A 23,328-nucleotide genomic window follows, 5' to 3' on the forward strand; every position below is an offset into this window, starting at 1 on the left:
CTCATTGTTGAACTACTTTCCATTATTAGAGATAAATGTATGGGGAATCCTGTAGCGCCACACTATATTCTTGAAGACGAAGTCTTTGAGCTTCTTGGTAGTGATCGCGGTCAAAGGCTCGACCTTGACCCATTTGGTGAAGTAATCCACCGTGACCACAGCATACTTGATGCCCCATTTTTCAGTTGGCATGGGCCTGATGAGATCAATTCCCTACATAGAGAATGGCTAGGGGCTGGTCATTGTTGTCAAATTGGTGGGAAGGAGCTCGCAGGATGTTCGCGAACCTTTGACACTTGTCATACTTTTTCACAAAGTTGAAACTGTCTGCCTGAAGTAAAGACCAATAATATACCTACGAAAAATTTTATTGGGAAGGGATCGTGCAACGGTGTGATTACCATAGATCATTTCATGTATCTCCCTCATAATGTAATCTACTTCCTCGTCGATTACACATCAGAGGAGAAGGGTGCTAAACCCTCGCTTGTACAACTGATCTCCGACAAGCATGTAACGAGCAGCTTTGGTGTGTAGGATTTTTGCCTCAATCTTGTCATTGGGCAAAGTTCCATCTCGAAGATACTGAATTATTGGAGTTATCAAGGAGATAGATTGTGTTATAGCTACGGTCTACTTAGGCGAGCTGATATTAGAAATCTCTATGTACTAAACTGGAAAACTTTCTGGCACATCGAAGTCTAACGATGAGGCTATCCTTGCCAAGGTGTTCACGACAGAGTTACCGTCTCTTAGGATTTGCTTGATCATGAAGCGTTTGAAAGGCTCGAGTGCTACCTTAGCTTTCTTCAGATAGATGATCATGTTTTCTTCCTTGGCTTGGTGTTCTCCCAAAATCTGATTAACAACCAGCTGGGAGTCACTGTGAATGCTGATCGCATTTGATCCCATTTCCCTTGCTAGTCGCAGACCAGCAAGCAACGCTTCATATTCGGCCTCATTGTTCATAGCTTGGAACCCAAATCGAAGAATTCCATGAATGCGAGTCCCTTTGGGACTAAGGAGGAGAAGACCTGCCCCGACTCTTTTTCTGTTCGAGGAACTATCGACATAGGGGCTCCAAGTCGATAAGTTCTGAACAGTTTCCTAGGTGACTTCACTGGCTGACTGCTTGGATTCTCGATTTGGCTGGTATGAGAATTCTGAAATAAAATCGACAACAACTTGCCCTTTGATTGCTGCCACTCAATTTCATTGCCCATTTGAGTAAGTTCTTTAGGAGTTTTCGACTTCTGAAGAACTTGCCTACGTGGGTAGTTGGTCAGAACATGGATTGTGTGGGCATGGAAATAGGGTAGCAGCTTCCTGGAGGTGATCAGCAGGGCATAAGCTAGTCATTCCATCTCTGGATATCATATCTCGGTGTCCAGTAGTCACTTGCTCACATAATCATTGGCCACTGAACTCTACTCTCTTCACGAATGAGAGCTGCGTTGACTACATACCTAGAGACGGATAGGTAAAGGAATTGAATTTCCTTGGGAAGAGGCTTGGATAGAAGAGATGGTTTTTCGGGATGTTCTTTTATACTCTGAAAAGCTTGCTTACACTCTAGAGTCCATTCGAACTTCTTGTTGGCCCTCAGTATATTAAAGAATGGCAAGCAACGATATGTTGCCCTCGATATAAAGCGACTGGGAGCCGTTATCCTCCTATTCAGGCTCTAAACTTGTTTTCAGTTGGTTAGACTTTTCATATTAAGGAGAGCTTGGATCTTCTCGGGGTTGATTTTGATTCCCTTTTGGTTAACCATATGCTCCAGAAATTTTCTTGAGGATACTCCGAATGAGCACTTAAGAGGATTGGGCTTCATCCTATACTTTCAGAGTACGTCGAACATCTCAGCAAGTTGCACTATGTGATCTGAAGCAACATGTGACTTGACTAGCATGTCATCAACATAAACTTTCATCGACTTTCTGATCTGCTCGAAAAACATATGGTTAACCAGCCACTAGTAGATTGCCCCAGCGTTTTTTTATGCCGAAGGGCATGACCTTGTAACAGTACAATCCTTGATCTGTAATGAACAAGGTATGCTTTTCGTCAGGTGCGTACATCAGGATCTGATTGTACCCTGAGTAGGCATCCACAAAGCTCAACAGCTCATGCTCGGAGGTGACGTCAATGAGCTGGTCAATACTTGGCAAGGGAAAACTATCCTTCGGACAGGCTTTGTTGAGGTTGGTGAAGTTGACGCAGGTTTGCCACTTTCTGTTAGGCTTCTTTACCAAGACTGTATTAGCAACCCAACTCGGGTAACGCGTCTCTCAAATAAACCCATTTGAAAGGAGCTTATCTACCTCACTTTTCAAGGCAGTATAATGCTTTGGGTCCATGGCTCTTCTCTTCTAGTGAACCGGCTTAACTACACTGTCAATGTTGAGTGCATGACATATCACATTTAGGCTGATCTTGACCACATCAGTATGAGTCCATGCAAAACATTGACATTCTCTTTGAGGAAGCTTATCAAGCTTTTGGTGAGCCGGGGTTGAGATTACTCTCGATTCTTAACACTCGAGTCGGCTCATATTGATCAACTGATATCTCAAATAGATCCTCAACCGGCCCACTATGAGGGCACTCCTAGATGCGAGGATCCATGTTGTCCTCTATTGGGTCAGGTTGTGGCTTGATCCTGCTAATCGCCATAACATGCTCAGGGATGCCTATTGGCTTTCCTTTTCCCTTGCACGCCATCTGCACTGCTCTTATGTAGTAGCTGCAAGATTTGCATTGAGATCCTTTTACCTCCCCAATCCCCGTCGGAGTAGGGAACTTCATTTTTAGATAATAGATAGAGGTGACGACTTAAAACTTCATAGTAGAGGTCGTCCCAGAATGCCATTAAAGGTGGATGAATAGTCTACTACCAAGAACTCCCTCATCTTAGTCACTTTGTTGGTCTCACCCAAAGTGTCAAGAAGTGGGATTGTTCCCCTAGGATTCAGATGATCCCCAGTAAAATCATAGAGAAGGATAGAGGTAGGCTTTAGGTCTGCCTCATCCAATTGTATTTTTTCGAAACCTTGCTGAAACAGGATATTCACAACGCTTCCATTGTCCACCAACATTCTGTAGACTTCTTACCGACCTATTTCAGGTGCGATGACCAATGCATCCTCATGGGGATGATGCAATCGCATCGTATCTTTCTCTGAGAAGGTAATCTCTTCTTCGATGCGAACCTTAGTGGGTCATGGCGTTGTGCTCATCAGACTCACGGGGTCATGACAAGCTTCCTAAGCATACCTTTCTTGGGTACCTCGAGAATTCCCCGTGAGGTGTGGTCTTCCAAAGATGATCCCCACACAGTAGAGACCCTTATGACCACGACACTTCTTCCATTGTTCCTCTTGATCCTTTTCCAAAATGGGAGTCGGACCATCAACTTACTCCCTGAAGTGCCTTTACTTGATGAGGTCTTTAATTGCTTGCTTGAGAGCCCAACACTCATCGGTGTGATACCCATTATCCCAATGATAGCGGTAATACTTTTTGCTATTCCTAGTTGAGGGGGGATTCTTCATGGGCTTTGGCTCTCTGAGCAGGCTAGCCTTTTTTGACTTATCCAGAATGGCCGACACTAAGGCATTCAAAGTAGTGTATGGCTTTTGTTGCGATCGTGATGGGGAACTTGGGCATAAGATTTTTTGGGTTCAAATCTCTGCTTCTTTCCTTTCCGCTGATTGTCATTAGCCCATCTGTGATAAGCCCTTCTACTGTTCTCCCCTCGGTCGGGAACAGTGGTCGAGGGACTAGGGTCGTGGCGATTAAGAGTGACCATGAAATTTTTGATTCACAGATACTTCTCAGTAAGGTCGTAGAAGTGGGTGAGGGAAACATCATCCTCATATTGCACTCTTTGTGAGTGTGAGCCACTTTGTGGAGTTCCTTGTGGAATCTGTCTATGTAAGATTGGAGGGATTCGTTCCTCTCCTGCCATATGTTGCTTAGATAGTTCAACGACATGGAGAACTTCCTATTCATCTAGAAGTGCCTCAAGAATGATGAGCTCATTTGTTGCCACGAGTCGATAGATCCTGCGGGAAGCGATTTGAACCAACACTTGGCATAGGCAGTCAGAGTTATTGCCAAGCAATGACATTTTGCCAAGTTAGAGAATTGGTGGAGTTCCATGAGGTTGTGACAGCGCCTGGATGACACAAAGCTTTCATGTACCATATTAACGACAACCTTACCTCTTCCGTCCGTGCGTGATGTGGCAGCTTATGCGTGTTTCCTACAACATGCAATATGTAGCAAGTGTACTAATCGCACAAGTAATATAATGATGAGTGAGTATCGTTCCCATGAGGATTGTTAGCTAAGCACTAAGTATTCTACCATTTTCTAGTTGGAGCAACCGAAATCTTTGGATTGATGGGAACTATTTCTAATTAAACTGAACAATAAATTTTAAACTAAAGTTATCTACGAATGCAAGATGAAAATCACGGATAGTAATCAATTCAAGTCAAACGGTTAGGGTTTTGACTTCATTCGGATTCTGTGGGTTAAACCTAGAAATTACACTACATTTACATTCATATGCATTGATTGTAAACCGAACTCACTAAGGTGTTAAGCATACCTTCTCAAGCTATGTTTTCCTATTCTTCATTTTTAACCTTCCGCACCCAACAAATTGAAAGTTAACAATTCCAAACTCATTAAGCAAAAGAGTCCTACAATGATTTCATTAATTCTTGAATCTATCTCTAGCATCCAATACTATAATGGTGATTACCCAAGAAGCCTAACATGATTCATTTCTCAATCATCCAAACTCATTAAGCAAAAGAATCCTATAATGATTTCATTAATTCTTGAATCTATCTCTAGCATCCAATACTATAATGGTGATTACCCAAGAAGCCTAACATGAATTATTTCTCAATCTCATCATGTTCATCACATGAAACATTTAAAACTCAGAGTAAACACACAATCAAAGCATAGTCATATGAACATAACATGATCAATAACTTAACCCATTAGAAATCTGAATTACAATCAAAACCCTAACCCAAAATGGGTTAGTTCATAGTTAAATTAACGCTACAAATAAGAAAAACGATAATAGCCAAGTTCAACATAATGAAAAGTAAGAGAGAGGACAAGAAATCTCCCCAAATGATGAATCCCTTGGTTCAAAATCCAATCTTCACCTTTCTAATTGCTAAATCTCTCCAAGCTTAATAAAAAACAATGAAAAAGTGGCTAACCCTATTTCCTGGACGACCCTAGGCAAAAAGGTTAAGTGTTCCTTTTATACCTCGCCCCAAATTTCTCAGAAAAACCCGCACAAAGTAGAACTGTGCGTTTTACAAAACTAGAATTTACGACTGTCGCCGCGACGAAGAAGAAATCTCGCCGCGGTGAAGAAAGAAGCAGATTTGTTCGTGTCTGGCGTACTTTGCCTTCGCCGTGGTGAAGCTTCTCGAAAAGTTCTGAAATTATAGAACTGCCACTCTGCTTGCATCTTCGCTTGATTCTTCGATTCTTAGTGCTTTCCCTTTGGAACAAGCCTCATCGTGCTTTATTCTGCTTCAGAACTCACTTAACTTCTAAGATCCGCTAACTTCTGAGTCACAAATAACCAATTTTGTCCTCATTTGCTCAAAAATGCCCATTCTAACTTGAAACACGAAATGTAAAGAATTAAGCAACAATTCAGGTCAAAATGCACCAGAAAGTACCTGAAATCCGAATTAAAAGTCTAATGAAAATTGTATAATTCACGGATTATCAAATACCCCCACACTAAAGATATGCTCGTCCCCGAGCATATAGTACAAAACCAACGGAAACAAAAACACAGACAACAAACGAAAACATAAAACACGCAACAATACTGAAAAATGAACAAAACCAAAATGACTCAAATTCAACAAACAAACTGCCTAGAAATTGCACAAGTCTCAAAAGTTGTTAAAAAATTATTACAAGGAAATGTTCAACACTCCAAGAAGTTATAAACATTATCGACTGTCTTCCTCAATCGGTCCACCAAGTAGGTGATCCCCACTTGAATCCACATCCCAACTTCCCGGATTATTTTATGCGAAAATGTAAAGTTTATCAAATGGTGGCAGACTCCATAAGCCTAAATATCGAACTACTCTCCACTAATGAGGACTAAACAAAGCTGAGAATCAAAAGGTCTTTAAAAGGTTGCAACGTTATTCTCGGGTAGTGGGTTCCAAGAAAAGGATAGGAAAAACAAAGTAAGAGAACTCGGTTTTCCTCATGCAAACACTCAAGTCAAAGCGAACTCCACTTTTTTTCAACCAGATAGGGATGGATTTGCAACTCATCACCCCATCAATGTATGGCTTCAATCTCTGTCCATTGACCGTGAAAGTGCCCTTTTCATCATGTGTAACTTCCACCGCTCCGGATGCGTGAATCCTTGTAATAGTGAATGGTTCGGACCATCTAGACTTAAGTTTTCCGGGGAATAGCCGAAGTCTAGAATTGAACAACAACACCTTCTGTCCTACTTCAAATTCCTTTCTCCGGATGTGTTGTCATGCCACCTTTTTGTTTTCTCCTTATAGATCCGGGCATTTTCATATGCTTCGAGACGAAACTCATCGAGTTCGTTCAAAGTCAGCATCCTTTCTTCTCCAGTAGCTTTGAAGTCCATGTTTAGCTGCTTGACAGCCCAGTACGCTTTATGCTCGAGTTCAACTGGTAAGTGACATGCTTTCCCATATACCATCCTGAATGGAGACATACCAATCGGATTAAAGGCAGGCAAAGGTTTTATCTTCACCGCGGCGAGGAAGCTACAGAGTTTGCCGTGGCAAAGGTTTTATCTTCGCCGCGGCGAGGTTTAAAGTATGTACTTCACCGCTACAGACTTCGCCGCGTCGAGAATTTCCAGTGGCACTTCGCCATGGCGAGACCTGGAAATCCCCAATTCATACAGTTCGCGTTTTTTCAGTTTTTTGTGTACAAACACGAATCCAAATCAAATCAAATCAAATGCACACACGTTCAACTAGGATACACATTATTAAACCAATTTATCCTCCCAAGAAGTGCTTGTTTATAGTCGATAGCTTGACTCTCTCAATCCTTCAAGTTGGGATGTCAAGCCGAATTGGGACGGATTTGTAACTCAGCATCCCATCTATGTAGGCTACAATCTCTATCCATTGACTGTAAAGGTGCCCTTTTCTTCATGTGACACTTCCACCACTCCGTATGGGTGGATTCTTGTCACTGTGAATGGTTCGTACCATCTAGACTTAAGTTTTCTAGGAAAAAGTCTAAGTCTAGAATTGAACAACAAGACCTTCTGTCCTACTTCAAAGTCCTTCTTCCGGATATGCTTGTCATGCCAACTTTTTGTCTTTTCCTTGTAAATCCGGGCATTCTCATATGCTTCGAGACGAAACTCATCGAGTTCGTTCAAAGTCAACATCTTTTCTTCTCCAGCAGCTTTCAACTCCATGTTTAGCTGCTTGACTGCCCAGTATGCATTATGCTTGAGTTCAATCGGCAAGTGGCATGCCTTCCCATTGACCATCCAGAATGGAGACATACCAATCGGAGACTTGAAGGCAGTTTGATAGGCCCATAACACATCATCCAGCATCCGTGACCAATCTTTCCTAGATGCATTAACTGTCTTTTCTAAAATTCCTTTAAGTTTTTTGTTAGACAGTTCTACTTGCCCACTCGTTTGTGGATGGTAAGGTGTTGCAACCCTATGTGTCACTCCATACTTACTCAACAGCACATCCAATTGCCTATTGCAAAAGTGGGATCCTCTATCACTAATGATTGCCCGTGGTACCCTAAACCTTGAGAAAATATTCTTTCTCACAAACTGAATCACTACCCTAGCATCATTAGTCGGCAATGCAACTGCTTCGACCCACTTCGACACGTAATCCACCGCAACCAATATAAATGTGTTCCTAAAAGAACTTGGGAAGGGACTTATGAAATCAATCCCCCATACATCAAAAAGCTCAACCACTTGGATGTTGTTCAACGGCATCTCATCTCTTTTTGAAATATTACTCACCTGTTGACATTGGTCACACTCCTGAATCATCTGGAAGGAATCCTTGAAAAGGGTTGGCCAATAAAACCCCGATTGTAAAACCTTGGCTGCTGTCATAGCTCCTCCAAAATGGCCACCTACTTCCTTCTAGTGACAATGTCGTAGAATGCTTTCCATCTCTTCCTCTGGGACACATCTCCGTATCATTTGATCAGCACAGTGTCTGTATAAGAATGGCTCTTCCCAAAAGTAGGACTTCAAATCTGAGAAAAATTTTCTCTTTTGTTGGAACGTCATACCACTTGGGAGCACCCTTGATGACAAATAATTTGCAAAATCCACATACCATGGTGGTTCTTCCACGCTCATCAATTTCTCATCCAGAAACGTTTCCCTAATTGGCATTTCCTCCTCGGTTCCCTTGATTAGTCTCTCAATCCTTGACAAGCGATCTACCACAACATTTTCTGACCCCTTCTTATCTCTAATTTCCAACGCGAACTCCTGAAGTAGTAAGATCCATCTTATCAACCGAGGTTTTGCTTCTTACTTTGCCAAAAGGTGCCTGAGTGCTGAATGGTCCGTGTAGACGATCACTGATAAGCCGTGGATTATATAGTTTTCGTTCGACCTTTTAGTCGGATTTCAGGTACTTTCTAGTGCATTTTGACCTGAATTGTTGCTTAATTCTTGACATTTTGTGTTTCAGGTTAAAATGGATATTTTGAGCAAATAAGGACAAAATTGGAAGTTATTGACTCAGAAATTAGCGGATCTCAAAAGATAGGAGAGTTCCGAAGCAGGATAAAGCACGATGAGGCTTGGTCCAAAGAGAGAGCACCAAGAATCAAAGAATCAAGCGAAGAAGCGAGCAGAGTGGCAGTTCTGTAATTTCAGAACTTTTCAAGAAGCTTCGCCGCAGTGAAGATTTGTACGTCGCCACGGTGAAGTAGGCCAGGGATGAGCGTGTCTGCTTCACTCTTCGCCGCGGCGAAGTAGGCTAGGGACGAGCGTGTCTGCTTCACTCTTCACCGCGGCAATGGTCATTATTTTCAGTTTTGTTAAACACACAGTTTTACTTTGTGCGTGTTTTTGGCTGGGTAATTAGGGTGAGGTATAAAAGAAACACTTAGCATTTTGCCTAGGGGTCTTCGTCTTTTAGGTTAAGCAGCTTTTGCATTTTCTTTGGATAATTTTTTGAGCGATTTTGATTATAACAAGGGTGAAGATTCGATTCTAACTAAGGGATTCATCTTTTGGGGAGATTTCTTATCTTTTATCTCATTTTCATTATGTTGAGCTTGATTGATTTCGTTATTCGTTTTTGTATTGTTGATTTAGCTATGAACTAACCCATTTTGGGTTAGGGTTTTGATGGTAGTTTGGATTTTTAATGGGTTAAGTGTTTGTTTGTTTTATATTCATATGAGTATGTTTTGGTTGTGTGTTTACTTTGAGTTTTAATGCTTTATGTGATGAACATGATGAGATTGAGAAATGAATCATGTTAGGCTTCTTGGGTAATCACCATTATAGTATTGGATGCTAGAGATAGATTCATGAATTAATGAAATCATTGTAGGATTCTTGTGCTTAATGAGTTTGGAATTGTTAACCGTCAAATTGTTGGGTGTGAAAGGTTAATAAGGATGAATAGGAAAACATAGCCCGAGAGGGTATGTTTAACACCGTAGTGAGTTCGATTTACAACCATTGCATATGAATGTGAATGTAGTGTAATTTTTAGGTTTAACCCATAAAATCCAAATGAAGTCAAAACCTTACCCGTTTTGCTTGAATTGATTATCCGTATTGTCATTTTTTGCATTCTTAGTAAACTTTTAGTTTAAAAGTTGTTGTTAAGTTTAATTAGAATTAGCTCCCATCAATCCAAAGTTTTCGATTGCTCCAACTTGAAAACGGTAGAAAACTTAGTGCTTAGCTAACAATCCTCATGGGAACGATACTCTACTCATCATTTTATTACTTGTGTGATTAGTATACTTGCTACATTTGCATGTTGTAGGAAACACGCATCAAGTTTTTGGCGCCGTTGCCGGGGATTTGTTTTAAGTTAACATTGAGTCAGTCTATAGTTAGCTAGATTGGAGTTTTTAATTTTGTTTTTAATTTTAATTTTATTTTTTTTGTTGTTTCATTTGGTTTGTGATCTCACGTTCTTTCAATTCTATCTTTGCAGTTTATGCGAAGAACAAGACGTCAATCAGTGGTTCCTGTTGATCCTGAGATTGAGAGAACCATTCGACGACGTAACAGAGAGAGAAGAGAAAGAGAGGGTTTAGCTGTTGAAGCAGAAGAATTAGTTGCTGAAATGGCTGAACAAGAAAACAGGACACTAAGGGAATTTTCAGTTCCCACAGTGAATGGAAGTGGGTCAAGTATTACTAGACCTACTGTGCAAGCAAACAACTTCGAGATCAAGCTGGCTATCATCCAAATGATCCAGTAGTTGGTTAGATTCAACGGTGATTTGAAGGAAGATCCGAATCAGCACATTGCAAATTTCCTGGAAATTTGTGACACCTTTAAGTCGAATGGAGTGTCGGATGATGCTATTAGGCTGTGGTTATTCTCATTCTCATTGGGAGATAAAGCCAAGGGGTGGTTAATGGCATTACCACCGAGAACTATAACAACGTGGAATGATCCAGCACAGAAATTCCTGACCAAGTTCTTTCCTCCAGCTAAATCAGCGAAATTGAGAAATGATATCACATCATTTCTACAAGATGATGTCGAGTCATTGTACGAGGCTTGGGAGAGATACAAGGAGTTGATGAGGAAATGTCCACACCATGGGTTTCCAGTTTGGCTTTAGGTCCAAACTTTTTACAATGGATTGATAGGTAATGTGCAGACCATGGTGGATGCAGCGTCAGGAGGGGCCTTGCAGAATAAGACACTAGAGGAGGCGTATGAGTTGCTTGAGGTTTTGGCAAGCAACAACTATCAAAGACCAAATAAGAGAGCCACAACAAGGCAATCTTCGGGTTTTCATGAAGTAGATGCCTTCACAGCCATCTCAGCCCAACTCACTGCACTTCAAAAATCGTTGGGAACTATGCAGGTAAACTCTATACAAGCACCTCAATTAACTTGTGATTTTTGTGCAAGGAACCATGTGAGCAGCGAGTGTCAAGTTGGGAACACCTTTGCTTCGTCATCTTCATCAACGGAGCAAGTGAATTACTTGGCAGGAAATTGAGACAACCAAACAACCTGTACTCCAACACATACAACCCGGGGTGGAGAAATCATCCAAATCTGGCTTGGGGAAATCAGAACCAGCAAAATAACTAATGGAATCAGAGGCTAGTTCAAAATAACCAACCAGGGGTGACAAATCAACAGGGAAATCAAAGGGTGACAAAGTTGGAGGATATGTTTGGTAAATTTATGCAGGAGACTACGGGATTCATGAATGAGACGAGGACGAATTTTAGAAATCAAGGGGCGTCCATTCAGAATCTTGAGGTATATATGGGCCAATTGGCCGAAAAGCTTAATGAGAGACCACAGGGTTCCTTACCAAGCAATACAGTAACCAACCCACGCGAGCAAGCGAATGCCATAATGTTAAGAGTGGGACAGTTTTGGAAGAGGTAGAGCAAGCTACAAAGGAGGTTGAGCAAACCAGAAATGAAGCTTCTGATGAGGAAGTTGATGAAGAGATAGTTGCTGAAGAGAACCCAAGTGGTTTAGAAGAAGAGAAAAAGAAAAAGGAGGAAAGGCAAAAGAAGAAGGAGAAATTGCCATTCCCCGAGATACCACCAGAGTTGGCACATCACACCCCACCTGTGCCTTTTCCTCAGAGATTGAAGAAAAAGAATCAGGATAAGCAATTTTCAAAGTTTATTGAAATTTTTAAAAAATTGCATATTAACATTCCTTTTGTAGATGCATTGCAGCAGATGTCGAGTTATGCGAAGTTCCTGAAGGAAATCTTGTCCAACAAAAGGAAGTTAGACGATGAGGAAACGGTGATGCTCATGGAGGAGTGTAGTGCCATCCTTCAGAAGAAGCTACCTCCAAAGCTCAAAGATCCAGAGATTGGGCATTGGTGAAGTGAAGCCAACGACCATGTCGTTGCAATTAGCGGATAAGATAATTTTTCCAGCAGATTTTGTGGTGTTGGACATGGAAGAGGATAAGGAAATTCCTCTGATTTTGGGCCGACCATTCTTGGCCACGGGGAGAGCACTTATTGATGTACAGGAAGGAAAGTTACTGTTAAGGGTTCAAGATGAAACAGTAACTTTCAATGTTTTTGAGGCGATGAAGTTTCTGGCTGAAATGGATTCATGTTTTAGTGTCGATGTGGTGGACAAATTGGTGGAGGAATCTATGGAAGAAAACACCCCATAATTACCTCTAGAAGCTTGTATATCCAAATCAAAAACAGTAAAGGTAGAAGAGTCGGCGAGTAATGACTATGCTAGGATGTTAGAAGCACTTCAACCGATTGATGAGAGTCAAGATATTGAATTTGAGGAGTTTGATTTTTATAAGGAGAAGGAAAAGGAAAAAAATGAAGAACCTCCAAAGGTTGAATTGAAACCTTTACCTTCTTACCAAATATGTTTATCTTGGAGACTCAGAAACCTTCCCGGTGATCATTAGTTCAGATTTGAGTACATTAGAGGAACAGCGGTTGATTAGGGTATTGAGGGAACATAGACTAGCAATTGGATGGACAATCTCGGACATTAGAGGTATTTCGCCATCATTTTGCATGCATAAGATACTCATGGAGGATGATTTTAAGCCTAGGGTGCAACCACAACGGAGACTGAATCCTTTGATGAAGGAAGTGGTTAGGAAAGAGGTGGTAAAACTTTTAGATGCGGGGATTATTTATCCCATTTCCGATAGCCCATGGGTGAGCCTGGTACAAGTGGTTCCGAAGAAGGGAGGTATCATAGTGGTAAGGAATGAGAGTAACGAGTCGATACCAACGAGGATGGTGACGGGCTAGAGAGTATGCATTGATTATCGTAAATTGAATGAGGTGACAAGGAAGGATCATTTTCCATTACCGTTCATTGATCAAATGTTGGAGAGGTTGGTAGGACATGCCTATTATTGTTTCCTGGATGGGTATTTAGGATATAACCAAATTGCCATCGCTCCGGAGGATCAAGAGAAAACAACCTTCACTTGCCCGTACGACACCTTTGCATACCGTAGGATGCCTTTTGGGTTGTGCAATGCACCAGCAACATTTCAAAGATGCATGATGTCAATCTTTGGAGACATGGTGGAACGGTTTATAGAAGTCTTCATGGATGACTTCTCAATTTTTGGTTCATCATTTGATAGCTGTCTAACCAATCTTTCGTCTATTTTGCAGCGCTGTAAGGAGACAAACTTGCTGCTGAATTGGGAGAAATGTCACTTCATGGTCTAAGAGGGGATAGTGCTTGAGCATAGGATCTCCAAGGACGGGATAGAGGTTGATCAAGCAAAGACGGAAGTGATTGAGAAGCTACCACCACCGTCAAATGTCAAGGCAGTCCGAAGTTTCTTGGGGCATGCAAGGTTTTACAGACACTTCATCAAAGATTTTTCTAAGATTTCTAAACCCCTTTGCAATTTGTTAAATAAAGATGTTGTTTTTGACTTTAATGATGATTGCATGCAGGCCTTTTTAACTCTGAAAAAATTATTAGTTTCTGCACCTATTATTGCAGTTCCTGATTGGGGACTACCTTTTGAATTGATATGTGATGCTAGTGATTTTGCTTTAGGTGTAGTTTTAGGACAAAGGAAAAACAAAGTGTTGCATGTAATTCAGTATGCTAGCAAAACACTTGTTGATGTACAATTGAATTACACCACCACTGAAAAAGAATTGTTGGCTGTAATTTTTTCTTTTGACAAGTTTCGTTCTTATTTGTTAGGTGCAAGGGTGACCGTCTACACGGACCATTCAGCAATCAGGCACCTTTTGGCAAAGCAAGAAGCAAAACCTCGGCTGATAAGATGGATTTTACTACTTCAAGAGTTTGAGTTGGAAATTCGAGACAAGAAGGGGTCGAAAAATGTGGTGGTTGATCACTTGTCGAGAATTGAGAGACCAATCAAGGGAAATGAAGAGGAAATGCCAATTAAAGAAACATTTTCGGATGAGAAGTTGATGAGAGTGGAGGAAGCACCATGGTATGCGGATTTTGCAAACTATTTGTCATCAAGGGTGCTCCCAAGTGGTATGACGTACCAACAAAAGAGAAAATTTTTCTCAGATTTGAAGTACTACTTTTGGGAAGAACCATTTCTATACAGACACTGTACAGATCAAATGATACGGAGATGTGTCCCGGAGGAGGAGATGTAAAGCATTCTTAGGCATTGTCATGAGAAAGAAGTAGGTGGCCATTTTGGAGGAGCTAAGACAACAGCGAAGGTTTTACAATCGGGTTTTTATTAGCCAACCCTCTTCAAGGATTCATTCCGGATGATTCAAGAGTGTGACCAATGTCAACGGATGGGCAATATTTCGAAAAGAGATGAGATGCCGTTGAACAACATCTTGGTGGTTGAGCTTTTTGATGTGTGGGGGATTGATTTCATGGGCCCTTTCCCAAATTCTTTTGGAAACACTTTTATCTTAGTGGCAGTGGATTACGTGTCAAAGTGGGTTGAGGCAGTTGCCGTGCCGACTAATGATGCTAGGGTAGTGATTAAGTTTGTGAGAAAGAATATCTTCTCAAGGTTTGGGGTACCACGAGCAATCATTAATGATGGAGGGTCACATTTTTGCAATAGGCAATTGGATGCGTTGTTGAGTAAATATGGTGTGACACATAGAGTCGCAACACCATACCATCCACAAACGAGCGGGCAAGTGGAACTATCGAATAGAGAACTCAAGGGGATTTTGGAAAAGACAGTTAATGCATCTAGAAAGGATTGGTCACAGAAGCTGGACGATGCATTATGGGCTTATCGAACTGCCTTTAAGACTCCGATTGGTATGTCTCCATTCAGGATGGTTTATGGGAAAGCATGCCACTTGCCGGTTGAACTTGAGCATAAAGCATACTGGGCAGTCAAGCAGCTAAACATGGACTTGAAAGCTGCTGCAGAAGAAAGGATGCTGACTTTGAATGAACTCGATGAGTTTCGTCTTGAAGCATATGAAAATGCCCGGATCTATAATGAGAAGACAAAAAGGTGGCATGACAAGCATATCAGGAGAAAGGAATTTGAAGTAGGACATAAGGTGTTGTTGTTCAATTCTAGACTTTGGCTATTCCCTAGAAAACTTAAGTCTAGATGGCCCGGACCATTCAATATTACAAGGATTCACGCATCTGGAGCAGTGGAAGTTACATATGAAGAAAAGGGCACTTTCACAGTCAATGGACAGAGGTTGAAGCCATACATTGAGGGGGTGATGAGTTGCAACTCCATCCTAATTCGGCTTGACATCCCAACTTGAGAATTGAGAGAGTCGAGCTTTCGACTATAAACAAGCGCTTCTTGGGAGGCAACCCAAGTGTTTTTAACTTTTTGTTTGTCATTTTGGTTGTTAATTTTGTTTAATTTCATTATTAGTTTTTATGAATTCTTATGTAATTGTTTTTGGGTGTTTCAGGTGAAGTCTTTAGCCAAAGGAAGTATGAAAAAGTTCCAGACTTCGCTGGGGCGAAGAAGAATTCTTCGCCACGGTGAAGAGACTTGAAAATTGGGTAAGCTCCTGGCCGTTTTCACCTCGGCGAAGGAATTGTCTTCGCCACGGCGAAGAAAGTGAAAATAAATTTTTGGAAAATTGGCTAAGGCATTTCGCCGCGGCGAAGAAGCCTTGTATCCTCGGGAAGTTTTCGCCCCGGCAAAGAATTCTTTCTTCGCCGCGGCGAAACCTGGGAAATTTTTAGGGTTCATAAACGAAAAGCGTCGCCGCGGCGAAGTTTCTTCTTCGCCGCGGCGACAACACTTTTCTATAAATACAACCTTTTATTTTTCATTTGTAATGCAGCCCTTCACTTCCATTTGAGAGAAAAATTTTCAAACTTCAATCTTTTGCTTTCCTAGTGCCTTTTAAACCGAATTTCTTACTCCATAACACTTCTAAACACAAAATCAACCCATTTCAACAACAATTTTCGCGAAAATTTCATGAAAATTTGTGGATCCAAAAATTTGGGGCTTTTTAATCTGAGCTGTTTCTGGTTCAATTAGTGGTGCATACTCCTTCTTTTTGGTAAGATCTCAATAACCCAAAGCTTTGTTTCGGAAAATTTCAAGTTTCTAATCATAGATTTGAGAATTTTATTGCGATTGACTTGTGAATTTTTGGTTGATTTTGAGTTTTGATATTGCTTGAGGAAGAGTTGTTTGTGCATTAGGTGATTGTTAGGAGTGTGGGTGTTGAATTTTTGGAGTGTTTGTGTTGAATTGGAAATTTGTAGTTTGGGGGTTGAATTGCGAATTTTTAGAAGTGTTGGTTGTTTTTGCAGGATTGAAGTGGCTGTGTAGAGCAACTAGGTCTAAATTTTTGGGTTATAATTTGGATAGAAATTAGATTGTGAAAATGGCTCCAAAAATTAAGCAACCATACAAGGGCAAGAGTAAGAGTAAGGGAAAGAGTGTTAACAACCGGTTTGTGAATGATGAAGCCCGTAAAAGATATGAGGCGGTAATCCAAAGAAAGGATAAGGGTATCATCCCTGAGCGTGGATTGACCGCAACACACGCCTTGGACTGGAGTAGAGGGAGACGTTGGGAGATGTTTATGCGTGCTCCTGAACATCCGGCTATAGAACCATTGGTAAGGGAGTTCTATGCCAACTTCCCGGACTGTCATGACGATACTGTGTTTGTAAGAGGGGAGGATGTGAAATTTATAGCAAAGGAGATTAATGAGTTTTATAAATTGTCGGAAATTCTCATGGATGAATATGTGCAGTTTAAAAGATTGCAGTTTGAGGATAATGGCATCCTTCCGGTCATTGCGAAATCGGGTGCAGAGTGGGAAGTGTCAAAGAAACAGAAGAAGACGCTCAAAGGAACGCAGTTGATACCGATGGCTCGGCTATGGCAATATTTTGTCTGTGCGAAATTAATTCCGGAATCGCACTACAGCACAGTGACTCATGAGAAGGCAGTTTTGCTCTACTCTTTTGCCACAGGGAAGAGTATTGATGTGGGAGACATAATTTTGAACAGAGTCAAGCTAGCATCCAAACAGGGGCGAGCAAGTTACTGTTTCCCGCATCTCATCACAGCCTTATGCCTAAAAGCTGGGGTCAAGGTTTAGGATGACGAGCAGCGTATTCATGCTGCTCCAATTCTAGATTCAGATTATTACAAGAAACACCTTGACCGAACGAAAGCTACGCAACCAAGAGTAGGGGCGAAAATGCAGAGAACAAGCCTTGCCACATCATCCAGCTCCACAGATACACAAAAAGAGATGATGCAGTAGATGATGGGCCTAATGAAATATATGAAGAGACGTTAGGATTGGATGGTGGAGCAGACTCAGATGATGCATGAGCTGCTGACGAACAGCTTTAAGGAGCTCAATGTTGACACTTCAGCATACCAATGGGCCGACTGGAACTCGGATGAGTGGATGGACTCCGAGGAAGAAGAAGAAGAAGAGGAAGAAGAGGAAGAAGAGGAAGAAAAAGATTGAGCCAGAGCACCTGTTTTTGTTTTTGTTTATTTGTTTTCATTTAATTTTGTGTCCATTCGAAACATTAAACTCAGTTTTATTTTGGTTTTGGATTTTGTTTAGTTGTTTAGTTTTTTTTAGTTGTTGCTTTTAATTTGTAGTTGTTGAAAGGAAGAGATTAGGTTGTAATATTTTCAAGTTAGTTGTGAATTTGTGCTAACATAAGAGACACCACAGTTTCAATTGTTTTGACAGATTATGGGTGATGAAAAGTCCGAGACCGGGTGTTCATTGTGGAGCGACACTTCATGGATTAACCAGGGAGCATTCTCGTACCTTTATTTTTTTTATTTTTCTCTATTCCTGATTTATGCATAATGGAACATTGGGGACAATGTCATGTTTTGTTTGGGGGTAGGAAATAAAATTAAAACCTAGTTTAAGGGTATCTTGGCTGGAAACCAGTAACCGCCTTAAAAACTGCCTAGCAGTACTTGGTGACCTCAGGTTTAATAACGCCACGTACACCTTAAAATAAAAAAAAAATAATAAATAAATAAAAAGAATTTTGTTAGTTTTTCTTTCCTTTAGTTGTTTGTTTGCCAATGATGAATTGTACAAATCAATGATGAGAATAGGGTTGTTGCAATTTTATTGTTGAGAAATGTTAAGCATTGCTTCAAGTTTATGTTTATTGACTGGATTTTGATTAGGTTTGTTGAGTGGTTCAGCCACCATTTTCATATTTTTTCGGCATGCTTAGATTCATTTTATGTGGTTAGGTAAAGTCTGATAATGTTGGTGGACTCTAGAACCTAGTTGAGAAGTGCTTGAGGCGAAATTTTAGGATTAGATATGGATGAGGAGATGATTTAGGCATTTTTCGGAACCTCTGAGCGCTTTCTAGCCAACCCATGAATTAAATTATCCCTAGTCACCCATTGGAGCCGTATGAATCTATTGTTTATTTTCTTGGAAAACAACAAAATGCCAATCCTTTTCCCTAAACACTTATCGTACCCTTAGGAGAATTCGGTCCTAGTACAAAACAAAGAACAAGAAGAGTGTACAAATGAGCAAAAGAATAGTTTGGGGGTTGCGAGAAGAAAAATGTGAGAGGCAAAAAAATAGTTTGGGGGTTGAAAGAAAAGAAATAAAACAAAAGAGGTGGTCACCTCAATTCAATTCAATTGTTGATTGTTTTATGAAAAAAAAAAAAAAAAAAACCCAATTCTGCCTAGTTTAGGGCATACCAGCTGGAAACCAGTAACCGCCTTAAAAAAGCCTCGCAGTACTTGGCGACCTCAGGTTTAAACAACACCACGTACACCTTAAACAAATTTCCCCCGCATTTGTGGATCCACAAAATAAGAAAGATACGCGTTGAGGGCGTGGTGAATTAGTGGACATGTCTATTGGCGGCTGAGAAGAAGTGGGGTTCGATGTGATTTTAGTTTTGCTTTAGGACAACCAAGTTCTCTTACTTGTTACCCCTATCCTTTTATTGGAACCCACTACCCAAGCCTAACGTTACAAGCTTTTAAAGACCTTTGATTCTTATCTGTGCTAGTCCTCATTAGTGGAGAGTAGTTCAATATTTAGGCTTATGGAGTCTGCCACCATTTGATAAAATTTACTTTTTGCATAAAAAATCGGGAAGTTGGAATGTGGATTGAAGTGGGGATCACCTACTTGGTGGACCGATTGAGGAAAACAGTCGATGTAGCTTATAACTTCTTGGAGTGCTGAACATTTCCTATTAATAATTTTTCAACAATTTTGAGACATGTGCAACTTCTAGGCAATTCGTTGTGGAATTTGAGTTTGTTGGTTTTGTTCATTTGTTTTTCAGTTTTTGTGTTGTGTTTGTGATTTGTTTGTTGTTAGTGTCTTTGTTGTCATTAGTTTTGTACCGTATGCTCGGGGCATCATATCTTAGTTTGGGGGTATTTGATAATCCATGGATTATACAGTTTTCATTCGACCTTTTAGTCGGATTTCAGGTACTTTCTAGTGCATTTTGACCTGAATTGTTGCTTAATTCTTGACATTTTGTGTTTCAGGTTAAAATGGATATTTTGAGCAAATAAGGACAAAATTGGAGTTATTGACTCAGAAATTAGCGGATCTCAAAGATAGGAGAGTTCCGAAGCAGTAAAGCACGATGAGGCTTGGTCCAAAGAGAGAGCACCAAGAATCAAAGAATCAAGCGAAGAAGCGAGCAGAGTGGCAGTTCTGTATAATCAGAACTTTTCAAGAAGCTTCGCCGCAGTGAAGATTTGTACGTCGCCACGGTGAAGTGGCAGGGATGAAGTGTCTGCTTCACTTTCGCCGCGGCGAAGTAGGAGGGACGAGCGTGTTGCTTCACATCTTCAGGGCAATGGTCATTATTTCAGTTTTGTTAAACACACAGTTTTACTTTGTGCGTGTTTTTGGCTGGGTAATTAGGGTGAGGTATAAAAGAAAACACTTAGCATTTTGCCTAGGGGTCTTCGTCTTTTAGGTTAAGCAGCTTTTGCATTTTCTTTGGATAATTTTGAGTGATTTGATTGTAACAAGGGTGAAGATTCGATTCTAACTAAGGGATTCATCTTTTGGGGAGATTTCTTATTTTTATCTCATTTTCATTATGTTTAGTGATTGATTTCGTTATCATTTTTGTATTGTTGATTTAGCTATGAACAAACTATTTTGGGTTAGGGTTTTGATGGTAGTTTGGATTTTAAGGGTTTAGTGTTTGATTGTTTATATTCATATGAGTATGCTTGGTTGTGTGTTTACTCTGAGTTTAATGCTTTATGTGATGAACTTGATGAGATTGAGAAATGAATCATGTTAGGCTTCTTGGGTAATCACCATTATAGTATTGGATGCTAGAGATAGATTCATGAATTAATGAAATCATTGTAGGATTTTATGCTTAATGAGTTTGGAATTGTAACCGTCAAATTGTTGGGTGCGGAAGGTTAATAAGGATGAATAGGAAAACATAGCCGAGAGGGATGTTTAACACACGTAGTGAGTTCGATTTACAACCATGCGTTAATGTGAATGTAGTGTAATTTTAGGTTTAACCCATAAAATCCAAATGAAGTCAAAAAACCTACCCGTTTTTGCTTGAATTGATTATCCGTATTGTCATTTTTGCATTCTTAGTAAACTTTTAGTTTAAAAGTTGTTGTTAAGTTTAATTAGAATTAGCTCCATCAATCCAAAGTTTCGGTTGCTCCAACTTGAAAACGGTAGAAAACTTGTGCTTAGCTAACAAACCTCGTGGGAACGATACTCTACTCATCATTATTACTTGTGCGATTAGTATACTTGCTACATTGCATGTTGTAGGAAACACGCATCAATCACCTTTGCACCTAACAAATATGAACGAAAATTGTCAAAAGCAAAAGCTACAGCCAACAATTCTTTTTCAGTGGTGGTGTAATTCAATTGTGCATCAATGAGTGTTTTGCTAGCATACTGAATTACATGCAACACTTTGTTTTTCCTCTGTCCTAAAACTACCCCTAAAGCAAAATCACTAGCATTACACATTAATTCAAATGGCAGTCCCCAATCGGGAACGTAATAATAGGTGCAGATACTAATAATTTTTTAGAGTTAGAAAGGCATCCTGCATTCATCATTAAAGTAAAAAACAACATCTTTATTCAACAAATTGCAAAGGGGTTTAGAAATCTTAGAAAAATCCTTGATGAATCGTCTGTAAAACCCCGCATGCCCTATGAAACTTCGGACTGCTTTGACATTTGATGGTGGGTGGCAGCTTCTCAATCACTTCTGTCTTTGCTCGATCAACTTCTATTTGTCCTTTGAAATTCTATGCCAAGAACTATTCCCTCTTGGACAATGAAGTGACACTTCTCCCAATTGAGTACCAAGTTCATCTCCTTACATCGCTGCAAAACAAGAGAAAGTAGTTAAACAATTATCAAAAGACGAAACAAAAAAATGGGAAGTCATCCATAAAGACTTCTATGAGCCGTTCCACCATGTCTCCAAAGATCGACATCATGCATCTTGAAATGTCGCTGGTGCATTACGTACCCAAAAGGTGCCTTTGGTAAGCAAAGGTGCCATAGGGCAAGTGAAGGTCGTCTTTCTTGATCCTCAAGAGCGATGGCAATTTGGTTGTATCCTGAATACCCATCCAGGAAACAGTAATAGGCATGTCTTGCCAACCTTTCCAACATCTGATCAATGAAAGGCAATGGAAAATGATCCTTCCTGTCGCCTCATTCAATTTCAGTAATCAATGCACACTCTCAGCCCGTGACCGTCCTTGTTGGTATCAACTCATTGCTCTCACTTACCACCATGATACCTCCCTTCTTCGGAACCACTTGTACCAGGCTCCCCATGGACTGTCGGAAATAGGATAAATAATCCCCGCATCGAGGAGTTTCACCCACTCCTTTCTCACCACCTCCTTCATTGAAGGATTCAATCTCCATTGTGGTTGCCCCTAGGCTTAATATCTTCCTCCATGAGTATCTTATGCATGCAAAAGATGGCGAGATACCTCAATGTCCGAAATGGCATCCAATTGCTAGTTTATGTTCCCTCAACACCCTAATCAACCGCCTCCCAATTTACTCAAACCTAAACTAATGATAACCGAGAAGGTTCTGAGTCCCCAAGATATACATATTTGAGGTGGGAAGGTAAAGGTTTCAACTCAAGCTTTGGAGGTTCTTCATTTTTTTCTTCTCTTTCTCTTTGTCAAAATCAAACTCCTCAAATTCTACATCTTGACTCTCATCAATCGGTTGAAGTGCTTCTAACATCCTAGCACATTCATTACTAACTGACTCATTACCTCCACTATTTTTGATTTGGCTATACATGCTTCTAGAGGTAATTGTGTGGTGTTCTCTTCCATAGCGTCCACAACCAATTTGTCCTAGTTACTTTTTGTTTTACTTTATTGCAGTGTTTGGCTGTGGTTTCAATAGTATGAACCCAAATGGGGTAGGGTTTATATATATGATGTAATAGTGAGAAAACCAAGGTTGAGGAAAAATAGAGAATGAGCTTCCTTCATTAAGATTGTAATTGTTGTAAAGCTTTGAAACTTAATACAAAATCTATTGAATGCTTGACGTAGTTCCTAATCAGAACGAACCAGGGTAAATCAAGTGTCCTATTTATTTTTTGTTTACTTTATTGCATGTGTTTGGCTGCGGTTTCAACAATATGAAAGGTTTAACACAGACAAAGATTTCAAATTTGTCAAATGCATAGGAAATTCACAACAAACTTATTATAGAGAGATCTAATGATTAAGCTCTGTCAAATTTTCCAATGATGGTGGAGTATAAATAAGAAAAATGGAGGACTTTGAGTGAATTAAGTTTTCCAACTTCCTGTGGAACCTATCCTTGAAATTGGTTGTTCGAAAGATCGATGGTATGAAAATGCTTAGAACTCTTTGCATTTCAATGGTGATTCCTTTCGTTGTCAAAATCATTGAATATTGATAATGATAACTCCCATATATGCCAAATCAACAAGATCCTTTTTCTCCAATCATCATAGCCTTAAAATTGTCAAAGTACACTATTGGCAAAAGGCCTGTGAACTCATTGTGAGATATGTCTACTATCTATAACATGCGAAAGGGAAA

At 40.3% G+C, this 23,328-nt stretch overlaps 1 non-coding gene across 1 annotated transcript; it reads right to left on the bottom strand.

Moving 5' to 3' along the window:
• Window positions 1-10,763: 10,763 nt before the first annotated feature.
• LOC116128952 lies at window positions 10,764-10,870 on the bottom strand. Its single transcript, XR_004127833.1, has one exon. It is a non-coding gene; the product is annotated as a small nucleolar RNA R71 (small nucleolar RNA).
• Between the last annotated feature and the right edge of the window lie 12,458 nt (window positions 10,871-23,328).

This window comes from Pistacia vera, unplaced genomic scaffold (assembly GCF_008641045.1).
Source record: "Pistacia vera cultivar Batoury unplaced genomic scaffold, PisVer_v2 Contig205, whole genome shotgun sequence".
In the NCBI taxonomy this organism is placed as follows: Eukaryota; Viridiplantae; Streptophyta; class Magnoliopsida; order Sapindales; family Anacardiaceae; genus Pistacia; species Pistacia vera.